This window comes from Ochlerotatus camptorhynchus, unplaced genomic scaffold (genome assembly GCF_037179485.1).
Source record: "Ochlerotatus camptorhynchus isolate MF236.1 unplaced genomic scaffold, CSIRO-AGI_Acam_v1.1 ptg000082l, whole genome shotgun sequence".
In the NCBI taxonomy this organism is placed as follows: Eukaryota; Metazoa; Arthropoda; class Insecta; order Diptera; family Culicidae; genus Ochlerotatus; species Ochlerotatus camptorhynchus.
In genome coordinates, this window is record NW_027040572.1 from 688,136 (window position 1) to 701,974 (window position 13,839).

Genomic DNA, 13,839 nt, shown 5'->3' on the forward strand with positions numbered 1-13,839 from the left:
TCGTATAGAATTCAAATTTCCGACTTATATGCGATGACTCATTTTTCCGTCGTACTGTATCACAAATTTAATCGGATTACATCGTAAGACTTTTCAAAATGGATTTGTTATTACAGATCAAATTGCATATGCTGTTAAATCAACTCGTTTAAAATTAAACGAAAATATGCACGTATATGGCCTCCACTTTTGTACGTATAAGCCATTTCTTTGCATTCTATACGACTTGTTTGTTTGTATATATGTTTGTATATCACGAAAACAACTTTGAATATACGTGCATTCTGGTTGTCTGGGGAGATGCTTAACGTCATATATCAGACATAAAGTGGTCTTTTTATACGATGGATGAGGAGATGAAAGTATAGAATGGATAGTTGCGTTAAAGTACGGCAGTGTGAAAATTGTATATAGTGAGTAGAAAGCGAGCAAAGGTTAACTTTGAGGAAGGCACGAGTTGGATTGATTATCTCCTTTACCAAACACCTCTATTGGGGAGGGATGGTGAAGGATATTTCCCCCCGCCACCACTGCCAAAAAAGATGATCGCCGATTTGCTCACGTACCTTAGATATGCGGAAGCAGTTCTATCGATTGTTTCACACTCAAGTCGTCCTCTGACGTAAGAATCTAGTCGATAGGTTTGGAAATTGCAGCTTTAGTTGTCCCTACCGCTGTATGTGCTGCTGTCCTCGTCAACTTTACGATCTCGAGGAAACACGGGTAGGGGAGGTGATACTGTATCTTTCGACCAATGACAATATGATTGATGGTAAGTTATTCAGGCAAATTTACTCATCGCAGAGTTCCTGCACTTAAGAGCGATTGAAGAGTAAACTGAACTCAAATTTGGGCCGTGCAGAACCGGAGAACCAAGATTTTTAGAGTACATTGACATTACACTGGAGCTGTCGTTATGTTCCCGGTGCGAGGGGATCATAATGTCAAAGATTATAAAGTTAATCTCAAGGACTGGGAAATGTAATTTTCAATCAAAGATCTCATGCGATTTTTACAGAGATACTTCACACCAGTGTTGGCTTAAGTCAAGATCAGAAAAACACAATCAGCTATCTTTTAAGATCAATATTACAAGCCACCATCACCACGAAAATCACCCGTGATTTTTGACCAATATCATCTGTGATTTTCGATTCCCAAAATCAACCAAGATCAAAATCATCGAAAATATTCCGAAATCCAAGTCAGCATTCCGGATGAAATTAAAAAAGGTGGATTCCACTAATTCAACATGGCAGCCTCTAAACAGCGTATATGCAACTAAACCCATGCCATGTGGGTATCTACAGAATGGGCTCAATAAGTAGAAGTAGAAAATTGACATCCAAGCGGCGCCGGTAGTGTAGTGGCAAGCGTGATTACCTCTCACCTCAGCAGGCCTGGGTTCAATCCCAGTTGGTGCCGCCGGGATGTTCTGAGGCAAAACATCTCTGATCACGCGTTCCTTAGGAAGGGAAGTAAAGCCGTTGGTCCTCGGTTCATAAGTTGATGGACAGATAGGTAGGGTCCAGGTGTGGGAGCTGCCTCCCTGGCGTCGGTGGCATTGGTGCTCAGCATGGAAAACAAGATCAAGGAAAACAAGAAAATTGACATCCGCTGCCATTTTGAATTTCAAGATGACGGACTAAAATCCAATATGGCGGCCTCTGAACAGCGTATATGCATCTAAGCCCATGCAATATGGGTATCCACGGAATGGGCTCGATGAGTATAAGTGTAAAATTGATGTCCGCTGCCATTTTAAATATGGCGGCCTCCAAACAGCGATTATACATCTAAACCCATGCAATATGGGTATCTACGGAATGGGCTTGATGGGTAGAAGAGGAAAATCATCATCCGCCGCCATTTTTGAATTCAATATAACGGATCAAAATTCAACATGGTAGTTGGATAGATAATTTTATTCTTGATATGGATTCTAAAATTACTCATATATCAAAATATTTACGATTAGAGTTGCGAGAACAACGTTTTTATTAATGGAGTAAATAAACTTTAAAACCACCTTAAAACTGATCCGAAAATTGCATGCAGCTCATAAAATCCCGAATCAAGCAACTTTCTGTCTTGTGCAAAAATGTAGCCTGTAGGTAGTTCTACAAGTCACCCCTGAACTACTTTTTGATGTAATGTTAAGCACCCTAATAAAAAGCAGAGTTAAACACAATTTGCTTGAAATTTTATTCAAATTTATTTTTGAAACTTTGATAAGGGTGGTCTTTATTGAACATTAAAATTAGAGTGTTTATATTTCTTATTTGAAGATACAGATTGTTTCATTCTTGGGAAAACTTGTAGAATTTTTTTTCAAGCGGTTTTGCCGAAGGTACCGCATATCTAGCTCCTAATTTGACCAAATGCTTGTGTTTTGTTCAGATATTTAAAAGGGTGTTAATTTCGTCAAAAAGTAGAGTAAGAAAGAGTTGTTTAACTAGCTACAGCCTACAATTTTCCACAAGACAGCTATATTTAGACGTTTATAAGTAATTTTGTGTCACTAAAATCGTTTCAGCTAGGGTTTTCAATACCGGACCCTTTTTGCTAGTACCAGTATTGCGGTACCGAGAGAATCAATACCAGCAATACCGGTAAAATAACTGAACCAGAAGATTAAAAAAAAGGGATATCAAAAAAAAAGAAAAACGTTTGTTTTTCGCATAGCCTAAGGGTGTAAAGTAGCAAAAATATAGAAATAATTTATTTATGAATCTCCTGAATGTTCTATTATGCCGAATAATATAGACTGATGCAAAATTTGAAATTTTCTCTCCGCAGTGTTCAAACGGTTTCCTATCGGGTCCTGATTAGCCTCCGAAAGTTTAAACTTATTTGATAAAAAACTGACTTGGCACAAACCATTTGAAGTTTATATGGAAATTACTATGGGAAATCCAAACTTTTTGTTCATTGTCTTCAAGCCTTTTTCCATATTGTACTGTTAACATATTCTATTGCTATTCTTATGGGAATTTTGATCAGCTACAACTTTGCAGAAAATTATTTTTCAGCCAAACGTCAAATAAAATAGTTATTAATTGCTTAAGAGATTGATAATCTTATGGCATGATTAAGCAACTGTATTGTGGGCAACACTGTATTCTGCAGTGTGACATAGTAGCCATGATTTTTGTCCTCTATCCTACGCGCCATAAACACCAATGTTGTCTGCTGAAAAGTTGATTGAGCATAATCATAAGACACCAGTGACTTGAATCATTAATAAGTTTTGTACCTTACATTTGATCGAAAAGAGGTCTTCAACAAAGTTGTAGCTGCTGAAATTTTCAACAAGCGCAGCTATCATTTTCTAAAGAAGAGTAAACTGGTGAATTTTGAGATAGATATGGACCGAAATTATGGTTTCTCCATAGTAATTCCCATATAAACTTCAAATGGTTTGTGCTAAGTCAGTTTCTTGCTAAATAAGTTCAAATTTTGGGAGGCTAATTAGGGCCCAATTTGGAACCGTTTGAGCACTGTGGAGCGAAAATTTAAAAAATTTGCATCAGTCTAATGACTAATTTTTGTTGCGAAATTTTTAAACACATCCAGACTGATTCTACTGAAGTATGGTGAACTCTAGGGGCAGCACAACTTGGGTCAAAGTATCAAATTATTTCTTCTTATTTAGAATAGCCTAGAAAACGATCATTTTCGTAGAACGATCATTGTTCAGCTCAAATCTTTTACATGTATTAATTTTTGAAAATAATTTAATTTTCCGATGATACTATAAAATCTTTAAGGATGCTGGGTAATATTTCTAGGTTGTCTTGCCCCTTGGACGAACTATACTTAATGGTTTGAACAACATTGCGAAATACTTTCTGTTCAATTATTCAGATTCAACGTATTATAAGCTTGTTGGTTCACGATGTTCTATAAAATGTTTCAAGCTTAGTTTTCAATGACGGTTAAACAAAAATAAAAATTATTGCTTTTTTGCAGTTAATCTAAAAATGCTTTGAAAGTATATTGCTTATTGTTAAATATTGAAATTTGCTTGAAAATTTTTCAAATGACCAGTACCGAAAATACCGGTATTTTCTCCACACCCGGTTCCACAAATCTAGTTTTATCCATTGTCGAGAAAATCGAGTGCACACATACTTTTTCCAATCTCGTCGAACTTAGTCGATCAGACACTTGGGCCTCGGGTCCTGTTTTCAAGTGATATTATAGCCTATCAGTACACCTCAATGTACGAGAAGTGCACAATCATTCTGTATTCAACATACTTTTAAGCTATCATTGATATTGACAATCTTGGGGAAAAAACTGCATACACTACAAAACACCAGCATTGATTATTACAACCCGTTAACTGCACAACTGAAAGCAAAAGCGTATCCCCGCCCCGGAAGTAAAAGTAATTCCTTCACATATGCGAAGTTCTCCCCCTTGATTTGGAGTTCTTTTTGTCTCTCTTGCTCCTTCCCTCTCAGTCGACAATGCAATCAATTTACTACCAGCTACTTGTGTAAGGGTGTGACCCCATGTGGATGCTGCAAAACACACCGCAGTTGGGATTCTCCGCGTGAAAATTATCGATTTCCTTACTATATCGAAATGCAATACCCTTATTTCGGTAGGCTACTACAATCCAACAAATTTGAGTTGAGTTTACCAAGCAATTTTCATCAATTAACCAACATTTGTACTCGCTAACACAGCATCCCATCCCGGGGGCGGATGGAGACGCACCATCCGCCATCTCGCGTTGCGGAAGCGAATGCGGAAAATGCACTTACACTTTCGATCGTAGCTTGGATTTCTTCTTTTCCCGTATTTCTCGATTTACATTTTCCCCACATTCCGGCTTCGAGTGCTCGCCACCAGATGGCAAAACCGTAGCCCGACACCAACACACATACACACAGGCAGCCACCCGCACTCTGGGATGCATGGTGGAAAATCGATAATCGGATTGAGGTAGGTCCGGTTTGCATTCGAACAAACCACTTTTTTGGCATTTATCTTTGCCATTTATGGCCGCAACCGTTGAGGAAACGTTTACTTTGCGTTCAGAACCAACCACTAACTGTTGAAGTGTTACGTAAACATGCGGACACTTAAGTTGCACCCCCTTTGATTGCGGCATTTGTTTACAGTACAAAACACCAGGGACTGTTTACCATGTTTCACTGTAACTTTTTTCCCCATATCTAGCATCTAGAACTCTAACGTACTTGCTCTCATATCCGTCAGCCACGGCGACGTCAATCAGGACCACAGGCAATCTCCTCCAAGGCCGGTTCCAAATCGCTCTCGTTTATGTCCAAATTCGGATCGGTTCGATAATGATAGCGGACTGTTTTCACTTTCCAATACACACCACTTGGATAAAATCGAACCAGGATTAAAAAAAAAATAGAATCGCTCACTTCCTTTCTCACTCGGTCGCACTTGCACTCGCTGCGAGCGGCGGTGTTTTGCAAAAAGCACTCTATCCGATGCAGGTAGGTACCATACGTCGCTAAATATTACACGTTGTCGCGCCGGTCGTAATACCCGGCGCGCGATTACTACGGCCACGACACACACACACACACAGGGGGCTTTCCTCGGCTGCTACGATGGCGACCGACCGCTCTCGCCTTCTTCGGGCTGCGCTTACTTTGTTGTAATAGTTGTATTACACACACCCCTTTTTCTGCAAAATAGCAACCCAAAAAGCCCAGGCACCACCTGACTTCCTGTTTCCAGCCAAATTTTCCCAAACACTAAGCGAGCACCTGCTTAAACACACTTCCGGTTTTGATTTTCCGCAACCCGAGAACGCAGGGAAAATCGGTTGGCCACAACTTGTGCACTTTCCGAGTTTACCAAAACTGAGCACTGTGAGTGTGAATGGAGACTGTTATGATGTGCCTCGGTCCGGACCTAAGACAACAATATTTACAGTGCTGGTCCTTGCTGGCGGTAGCCCGAAATCGTTCTAACGAGCGGATGGCTACGACACGGCATACAATGTTGTACCATCACAACAAAGCTCGATGAACGGTGAGTGTGATGAGCATCGAAGGGTTGAGAATGAGAGTGAGCTACCGATCGTTTGGGAAAGAACGCATCCTATGGTTGCTTGGCTTGAGGATGTAGCCGGCGCTGTGCGGAACAATATGCGGAATGGTTTGTTTGGGGAAATTGTCAAGCTTTTCATGAAATAACGAGGGGTGAGCTGGTTCATAAAGTAGTGCGGATGGTAAGTATTGACGGTGTAATTGTTGATTTGTGATACGTGCATGTCTATTCTCTACTTCCCTGGACAGTTTACAGTCGAAATTCACTGGTTGGGGTTTTAATACTTGGGCTGCTTTTTAGTTGGGCCTCCGTTGGTTGGGCTTTGACCCAATTAAAAAGCAACTGGATGTCAAAATCTCATGTCAAATTGGATTTGACAATTAATCATACAATCTGCCAGGGGGTGAGCATATGCGTTTAGGACTGCGAATTATGTGTAATGAATGTTAACATTTGGTATTTGTTCGAAACATTTGAATTTCATTTGAAATTCTTGAAGAAATACAATAATTGTACACTTTTGCACTCAGCTTCAAGCAACTTACTTCAATCCGATGTGATTGAATGCGCTTTTTGGGAAATCTTCTTAGCCACAGCAAAGGATGCGCACACCCCTCAACAAATTTTAGTCTTCTGTCAGTTGGCCCAACTAATGAATCAAATCCGTTAGTCAGGCCAAGGTGGTGGCCCAACCAGCGTTTTCGAATTGTATCACAAACGAAGCGACAGACGACTGATTGCGAAGAAATCAATTAAAATAATGTAGTTCGCTGTAATAGAAGTTTTATAGAACCTTGTAGCCGCCAGATGCGCTAGTATTTTTGTTTTGATTTAATCGATGATGATTTTGTGTGCGAAAAGTATATTAATTTTGAAAAAAAATATATATAATGTTTTTCAAATTTGACTAGAGTGAAAGAGAAAGAACCTTTAAATTCTAGTACATTAAAAAACAATACTAGTACAATTAAGTAGTAGTGTTGAGAATGTGCAACAGAAGGTTCGTCACCGAAGTATTCGAGTTTGCCACATCATTTGTGGTATTTTCACAAACGAAGTGACAGACGGAGTTGGCTCTAAAAGTATGGTGACGATCCTGCTATTTCATTTTTTCAGTGTACACGGCAACACTACTACCAAAGAGGCAACTCTAAGACTAGAAGGTCCCGAAGAAACGCGGTCAACTTTTTGGCTCAGCTCTGATACCCTTTTCGGTCCCAAGCTAATCGATGCACCCCTCGAAACATAGGAAAATCCACGAGCCCCTCATTTCCCCCTTTCTAAGCGAATAAAAAAAAACATAGTGTAGTACTAGAATTTATACTAGAATGGGGTACGTTAATCGTTTGCTTGGGACCAATAGGCTATTCAAGTAGTGAGCCAATTTAAAGTCGTTAGTTTTCACCGGTTGCTACTACTCGAACGTTTTGGTTCTATCTTTTTTTATTCTATTCAAAACTGAAATCTCACGTAAATTTTCAAAAGGTCCTAAGTAACAAAAGTAAACAAATCGAGTTAATCGATGCAAACTATTGCTCTTCTATCATTGCATGTGATACAAAAGCACCCATCCAAATTTACATTCATTTATTTAAGATTATCATAGGTCAAACATTGTGAAATGTATAGTTTGAAATGATGGGAACGTGATTATTACTGCGGGCATTTGGACTGCTTAGAGATGAACTAGCTTATGGCTAGAAATCTCTTAAATAAAGATCAAAAAACAAAAAAAAAAATGGTCTGCCTGATTGGTGATTGGTGCTCATTTTCTAAAGGCGGGGCATGGAAAACCAATCTAAGGTACTCTGTTCTGAACTCTGTGAAAGGGAATCTAGTATCATGTAGAACAAAACGTCCAATGTAACACTCATTTATCATGTCATTGAGAAAAATCGTCCAATGTTACGTATTCGATGTACACCTTATCTTGTCAAAACGTCATTCGTGAATTTTTCTATATTGTAGCATGAGATTCTAAGTAAAATTCTGATTTTACCGTTTCTACTGAATTTTCAACGTTTTTAAGATAATAATCTTTCGAACTTCAACTTAGATATTCTCAAAAATGGCTGATATGTAACATTGGTCCTTTTGAAAAGTTTCGAGAGAAATGTTTTAAAAAAATTGACAAAATGATTTACTCTTCGCACACTGTCAAAGATCATTGCACAGAAAACCAACTTTGATCAAATCAAAACATAAATATTACAGCATCTAGCGGCTGATGGCACAAGCCTCTATGAAAATTCTAAAGACTGTACTCGAAAAAAAAAATCAACAGACAAAAATGATCACCAAAAATTCATTTTAAGTCGGACATTTTTGAAACTCTAAGGGAATAAACAAACTCATATTAGATCTGTTTTTGCAAAGTTGGTTTATTCAACCTGCTCTCCTAGGCTAAATCCCCACACCTTGGACTTAACGCTACCCATCAAATGCTGTGCAACACCTGCGCCATCTTTCTTACACATTTTCATCCACTCTTTCTTCAAATCCTTGTCGTTTTTGAAGACCTTCCCTGTTTTCCGGAGCTTGCCTTCATAATCGCTCAGAATTTTTCTATTGGACGAAGTTCTGGCGAGTTTGGCGGATATGCCACCTTCGGCAAAAAATAACATCATTGGCTTCGTACCACTCCATCACCGGTTTTGCGTAATGGCATGATGTCAGATCCGGCCAAAACAGAGTGTCACTTTCGTGTAACTGGAGAAAGGACAGCAGGTCATTATGTACGGCTTGCTGAATTTGCCGCACCCACAGATTGCCTGCCACACTAAGTCCTTTTTGGCAAATTTGTCGACCTTCTTCTTCCGGAACATCCAAGCGGGACTCGCCGTTGAAAACTCCAGGCCGGGAATCTGCTTGGCGTCCGCTTTAATGTACGTCTCGTCGTCCATTACGATGCATTTCGGCTGGACGAACCAGACGAAAGAATTAAACTTCTTGGCCACATCCCGAATCGAAAAGTTCGGATTGCACTTGAAGTAATCCCTTACCTTCCTTGCATTCATGGGGTCGGTCGTCTTCGTTTTTCTTCCGCTGCCAGCTCGCCGCTGGGTCGTCTGGGTCTTCTTGAACGATTTTACCTCACGGCACACGGTCGAATTGTCGATTCCAAAATTGGATTTTCCACGACCGAGCCCATAATTTTTTGTAAAACCATTTCTTACTTGGAAGCCATCTCAATAACGACTTGACAGATTGTGACGAGATTTTACACATGTAAACATTACACTGTCAACTAATTTTACTCAAAATGTCATCAATGTTTACCAATGCAAAGATTTGCATTTTTTTTCGAGTACAATCTTTATTATAGCAATCCACATTATTTTAATTGTTCTTCTCGCAGTTAGCCGTCTGTTACTTAAGAACCATCAAATACTTTCGTATGCTTTTTTTTTTGGTTTTGTTTTATTTATGGTCTATTTTTGTTTGTTTATGGAAATCGGAGATCAAAAGAACATTTTTTTTAAATTACCTTTAGTTAGGGGAGAACGGTACAACGGTACACGCACTTTTTCATTTAATTTTGAGTTTTTCTTGGGATTTTTAATCCAATTCTAGGATTTATCATGCAGGATTTTGAGTTCAGATGCTATGCTAGAAGTGCTGCTTGATAAGACTACAAAACAGTTACGTAAAAGCCGTGACAAACACAAATGAAAGTCAGCTGGTGCGTACTGCCCAGGGGATGCGTTGTATACCATTGTCTCCTATCTCTAAAATCAAATCTTAAACTACACTTCAATAAACAATAGTTGGTACATACTAGCACAGACTGGAGGCGACTTGAATTAAGCTTCCGCTTTCATCCGTGCGCTCAATTCCCTTACTTCTTCCAATTATTTTTACTTTCAGCAGCTCCATTTGCTTGACCTCCTCTTTGTCCTTTTTCCGTTCCTTCTCGGTATAGTCCACTATCCCGAATTTGTAGTAGTAACTGGCATGTGTCAACCGATTCATACCAACCATATCTACCACACCAAAGAGCTTCCGGCGTAAGGAAGGAAAGCTATTCTGCTCCCGGTGTATGGGCGGAGAGTAAAGAACATCCATGGGAAGGATGGAAAGCTATGTTTACATCTTAAAACTATAGTCAAAAGGTACAACACAATAGACATTTTTTCTTCCGCTATCCAATAAGCCTCCTCCACCAGAACGGGAGCCGCTTCCAGTGGTTTCATTGTATGGCAGACTCGCCAACGGGAGTCAGAGCGCTTCCATTGCAGGACGCAACATAATCCAACTTTCTGTAGGAGTTTTTTTTTAAAACTCCAAACTCCATGTCTGCTTGGATTGGAAACTTTTCTTAATTTAATGACAGTACTAAACAGAATAAATTTTCCGGGCATGGTTTCCTGATTGGTGTGGGCTAAAGCTTGCTCTATGACTGGCATGACAGCAAAGGATTTCATCATTTTTTTTTTCATCAAAACCTTCTTCAGACCGAAATTAGGCAACGCATAAATAAGACACAATTTTCTCAAGGTTCTAGATGACAAAATATGAAAATGATGTTGCAAGGCAAAGTTCGGGTGGTAAGATACATTATTTTAAGCTGGCCGAATGATGAGATCCATTCCAACGGAATTTTGAAAAGAGTTTGTAGCATATTATACGGAGAACTCCAATTAAATTTATGAAGAATTTAGAGGAAAACTTCATGATAATTCTGAGAAATATTTCAATACAATTCGGAGCTGAACTGCATGAGAATTCAAATGAGAATTTAAGCAAATTTAAACTAGAATTATTGAATGAAACTTCAGTGAACTCTTGGAATAATCATCAAAAAGTGATATAATAATCTAAGGTTGACTTCCATGAATTTTTTTCAGTGTTCTGCAGAAAAATTCTGGACTGCTATATAAACATTTTGAGACTTACAGGTAGAATCTTAAATTAATTTCAGCGGATTTCTGAACAGAACGAAGTGAAGGGGAATGATTCTAAAAGAAATTCTTACGAAAATTCCAATAAAAATCGTTTTCAAAATTCTGAGCAAATGTTCAAGGTAGCTTTAAAACAAAGACACATTTTGAAGACCAAACGCATAAATAAATTCATTATCAGAAAAATATGTTGTCTTTGTAACGCCCCATCTAGTCCATTGATTCCTTCGACTAAATAAAATTTGGTTTTAAACACAATTGGAATGTACATCGCACAAATGGGAAATGCCCAAAATTCTAGAAATAACGAGAAAAAGCAGGGATTGCTAGTATTCTACTTTATAAACTAACATTTTGACGTAGGGCTACGTCTTTAATTTCTATATGGGGGTACACTTTGTGAAAACCGAAAATGGATCATGTAACAAATTAAGAAAGATTTTGAACGTTAATAGCTCAGCTGCTCCTGGTCCAAATTCAATAACTTTATCACCAATCGATCAGAAATATTGCTACGCATCGATATGCGACATCCGAATGTTGATTTTCAACAAGAAACTATTGAAAAACTGGTAGATGTCCAGCATTGTCCAAAAGCATCGAATTAACTAACAAATCCACCAATTACATACATGCATATGCTGCTTCCCCAGCACAGTCGTCAGAGAGTAGTAAGTAGACGAAACAAGTCGAATTGGCATTCGCCTCCGATCCTCGGGCGCGTGCGAATAGGGAGGATGGAATCGCGTAATATTTTGCACACTCATCGCCATATTCAGAACCAAACGCAAATTCTTCGAGATAACCACCATCCGTCGTCTGGCTCGCCGTGGCGGTGTCTGACGTATCTCCGGTCTGATTTACGAAGTCTGCTGAAGGTGTTCCTGAAAAATAAGATCCGTGATGCTGTCAACTACAATACACACGCCAAGCGTAAGCGGCCATGGATGTCATCTACGTTTTGAAGTGACAGAGACGCACTCTGTTTGGTTTAGGAGGTTAAATCATCACCAAGCTTATTACAGTACACAATTACACACCTGGACCCTACCAATCGACCCATCAACTCAACCGGGGACCAACGGCTTTGCTTCCCAAAGGAAGGCGTGATCTGAGATGTTATGCCTTAGAACATGCTGGTGGCGCCGACTGAGATTGGACCCAGGCCTGCTGAGTTGAGAGGTAATCACGCTAATCACCGACGTCGATATCTTTCAAGGTGATATCACGGCGAATGAGAACGACCCAAATTTTAGTTTAGTTATCTCAGCAATAAGAAATAAAGTGCAGGAACTCAGCGATGAGTAAATTTGCCTCATGTTTTCCCAGGATTTTCCAGGGAAAAATTCCCGAATTTGAAAAAGTAAAGATTGAATTCACTCAGTCTATTGTTACTTCTCCGAGACTGAATAAAATTTCCGTCAATTTCCTCATTTTCTGGCAGATTTTTTAGGTTTTCCACAGGAAACCATGAGACAAATTTACTCATCGCTGAGTTCCTGCACTTTTGGCGATTATGAGTGAACTAAACTCAAATTTACGTCGTTCTCATTCGCCATGTACGCAAAAGGAAAAAAGCCATTGTCGCTACTTGATTGCAAACTACTCATAATGGGAGGAGTCTTTGTAGCTTTTATACCACTTGGTTGCACATCATTCAGCTTTAACCTGAAAACATATAAAAGAGCGCTGCTGTATGGCATTAGCTCATTTTTGCTTCGGATAGCAATAGCAGCAGTAGGAAGGTGTTGGCTAGTCCACTCCTTCACACCTAACAAGCAACAATTGACTGGTCGTGGCAAAGGAGGAAAAGGTCGGGTAAAGGAGGCGCCAAGCGTCATTGCAAAGTTCTTCGAGATAACCGCCATCGGTCGTCTGGCTCGCCGTGTTGGTTTCAAACGTATCTCCGATCTGATCTACGAGGTGTGCTGAAGGTGTTCCTGAAAAATGAGGTCCGTGATGCTGTCACCTACACGCCAAGCGTAAGTGACCATGGATGTCCTCTTCAATAAAACGGCCCTTTTCAGGGCCATCAAGCTCACATCAGTAAAGAGTTGGAATAGAACGTGTTTGTCTTGTTTGTCCATATTCAGAACCACAAGCCCCCAACGACCACACAAAATACTCTCCAGAGTTGTAATCTTGAAACCAAACTTGGAAGCAGGGGTGCAAGTGATTTTGATTGATTCTCTTAATCAACTTTCTCTTTGAAAAAGATTACTACAAATTTGGTACGTCTACAATTTAAAAACGGAAAGAGTTGAGATAATAGATAATTGATCAATTAAAAGAACTAAATGCTCTTCACATTTATTCCGTCCACTAGCGGTCCTACGTCAAGCTTCCGTTCGTGCCCTTGGACATAGACCCTTCTACTTTTTGATTTCATACCCGATTCTCTCAAAAACAGTGCTACACATATTTTTCCTATCTGCTTTCTTGTGCTCATCAACATAGGGATTATTTGAAATGCGTAGAAGTTACGATTAATGACTGTTCCAAGAATTTAAATGCATCAAAAAAATTGAGATATGGATATTTTTCTGTAGTCACTCGAACCAATTTTGTAGTCATTTGTGACTTGTCCAGGGATGAAATTCAAACTCAAGACTTCAGGCATGGGTTGCCAATGATGCATCGATGTGTACCTCTCCAACAGAAAGATTTAGCGATTAAAATGCTTGCGCATAAGGATGCGTGATTAAAAGTTATTAAAGTGTCTAGACATATAATTTGGGAGAAATGAATGTTCAAACAAATAACTAAAAAATCCATTTTTACCCACCATAAGCTACATTTTTAAAACCAGTATAGCACGAAAACAATCAGATGTAGACATTTTGAATCTTTAGCACAGCTGCTTTAAATATATTGTGCTTCAACTTTGTTCAAC

General features: G+C 39.2%; 1 protein-coding gene across 4 annotated transcripts in view; it reads right to left on the reverse strand.

Moving 5' to 3' along the window:
- Nucleotides 1–13,839, reverse strand: part of Blimp-1 — a 240,635-nt gene that overhangs the window by 72,531 nt on the left and 154,265 nt on the right. Inside the window, exon 1 of one of the 4 annotated variants that reach the window (XM_065217976.1) lies at nucleotides 5,214–5,868. The exons of the other annotated variants lie outside the window; for them this stretch is intronic. The gene's annotated coding sequence lies outside the window, so the exon portion shown is untranslated. Of the gene's footprint in view, nucleotides 1–5,213; nucleotides 5,869–13,839 lie in introns of those variants that run through there. 4 annotated transcript variants of the gene reach the window in all.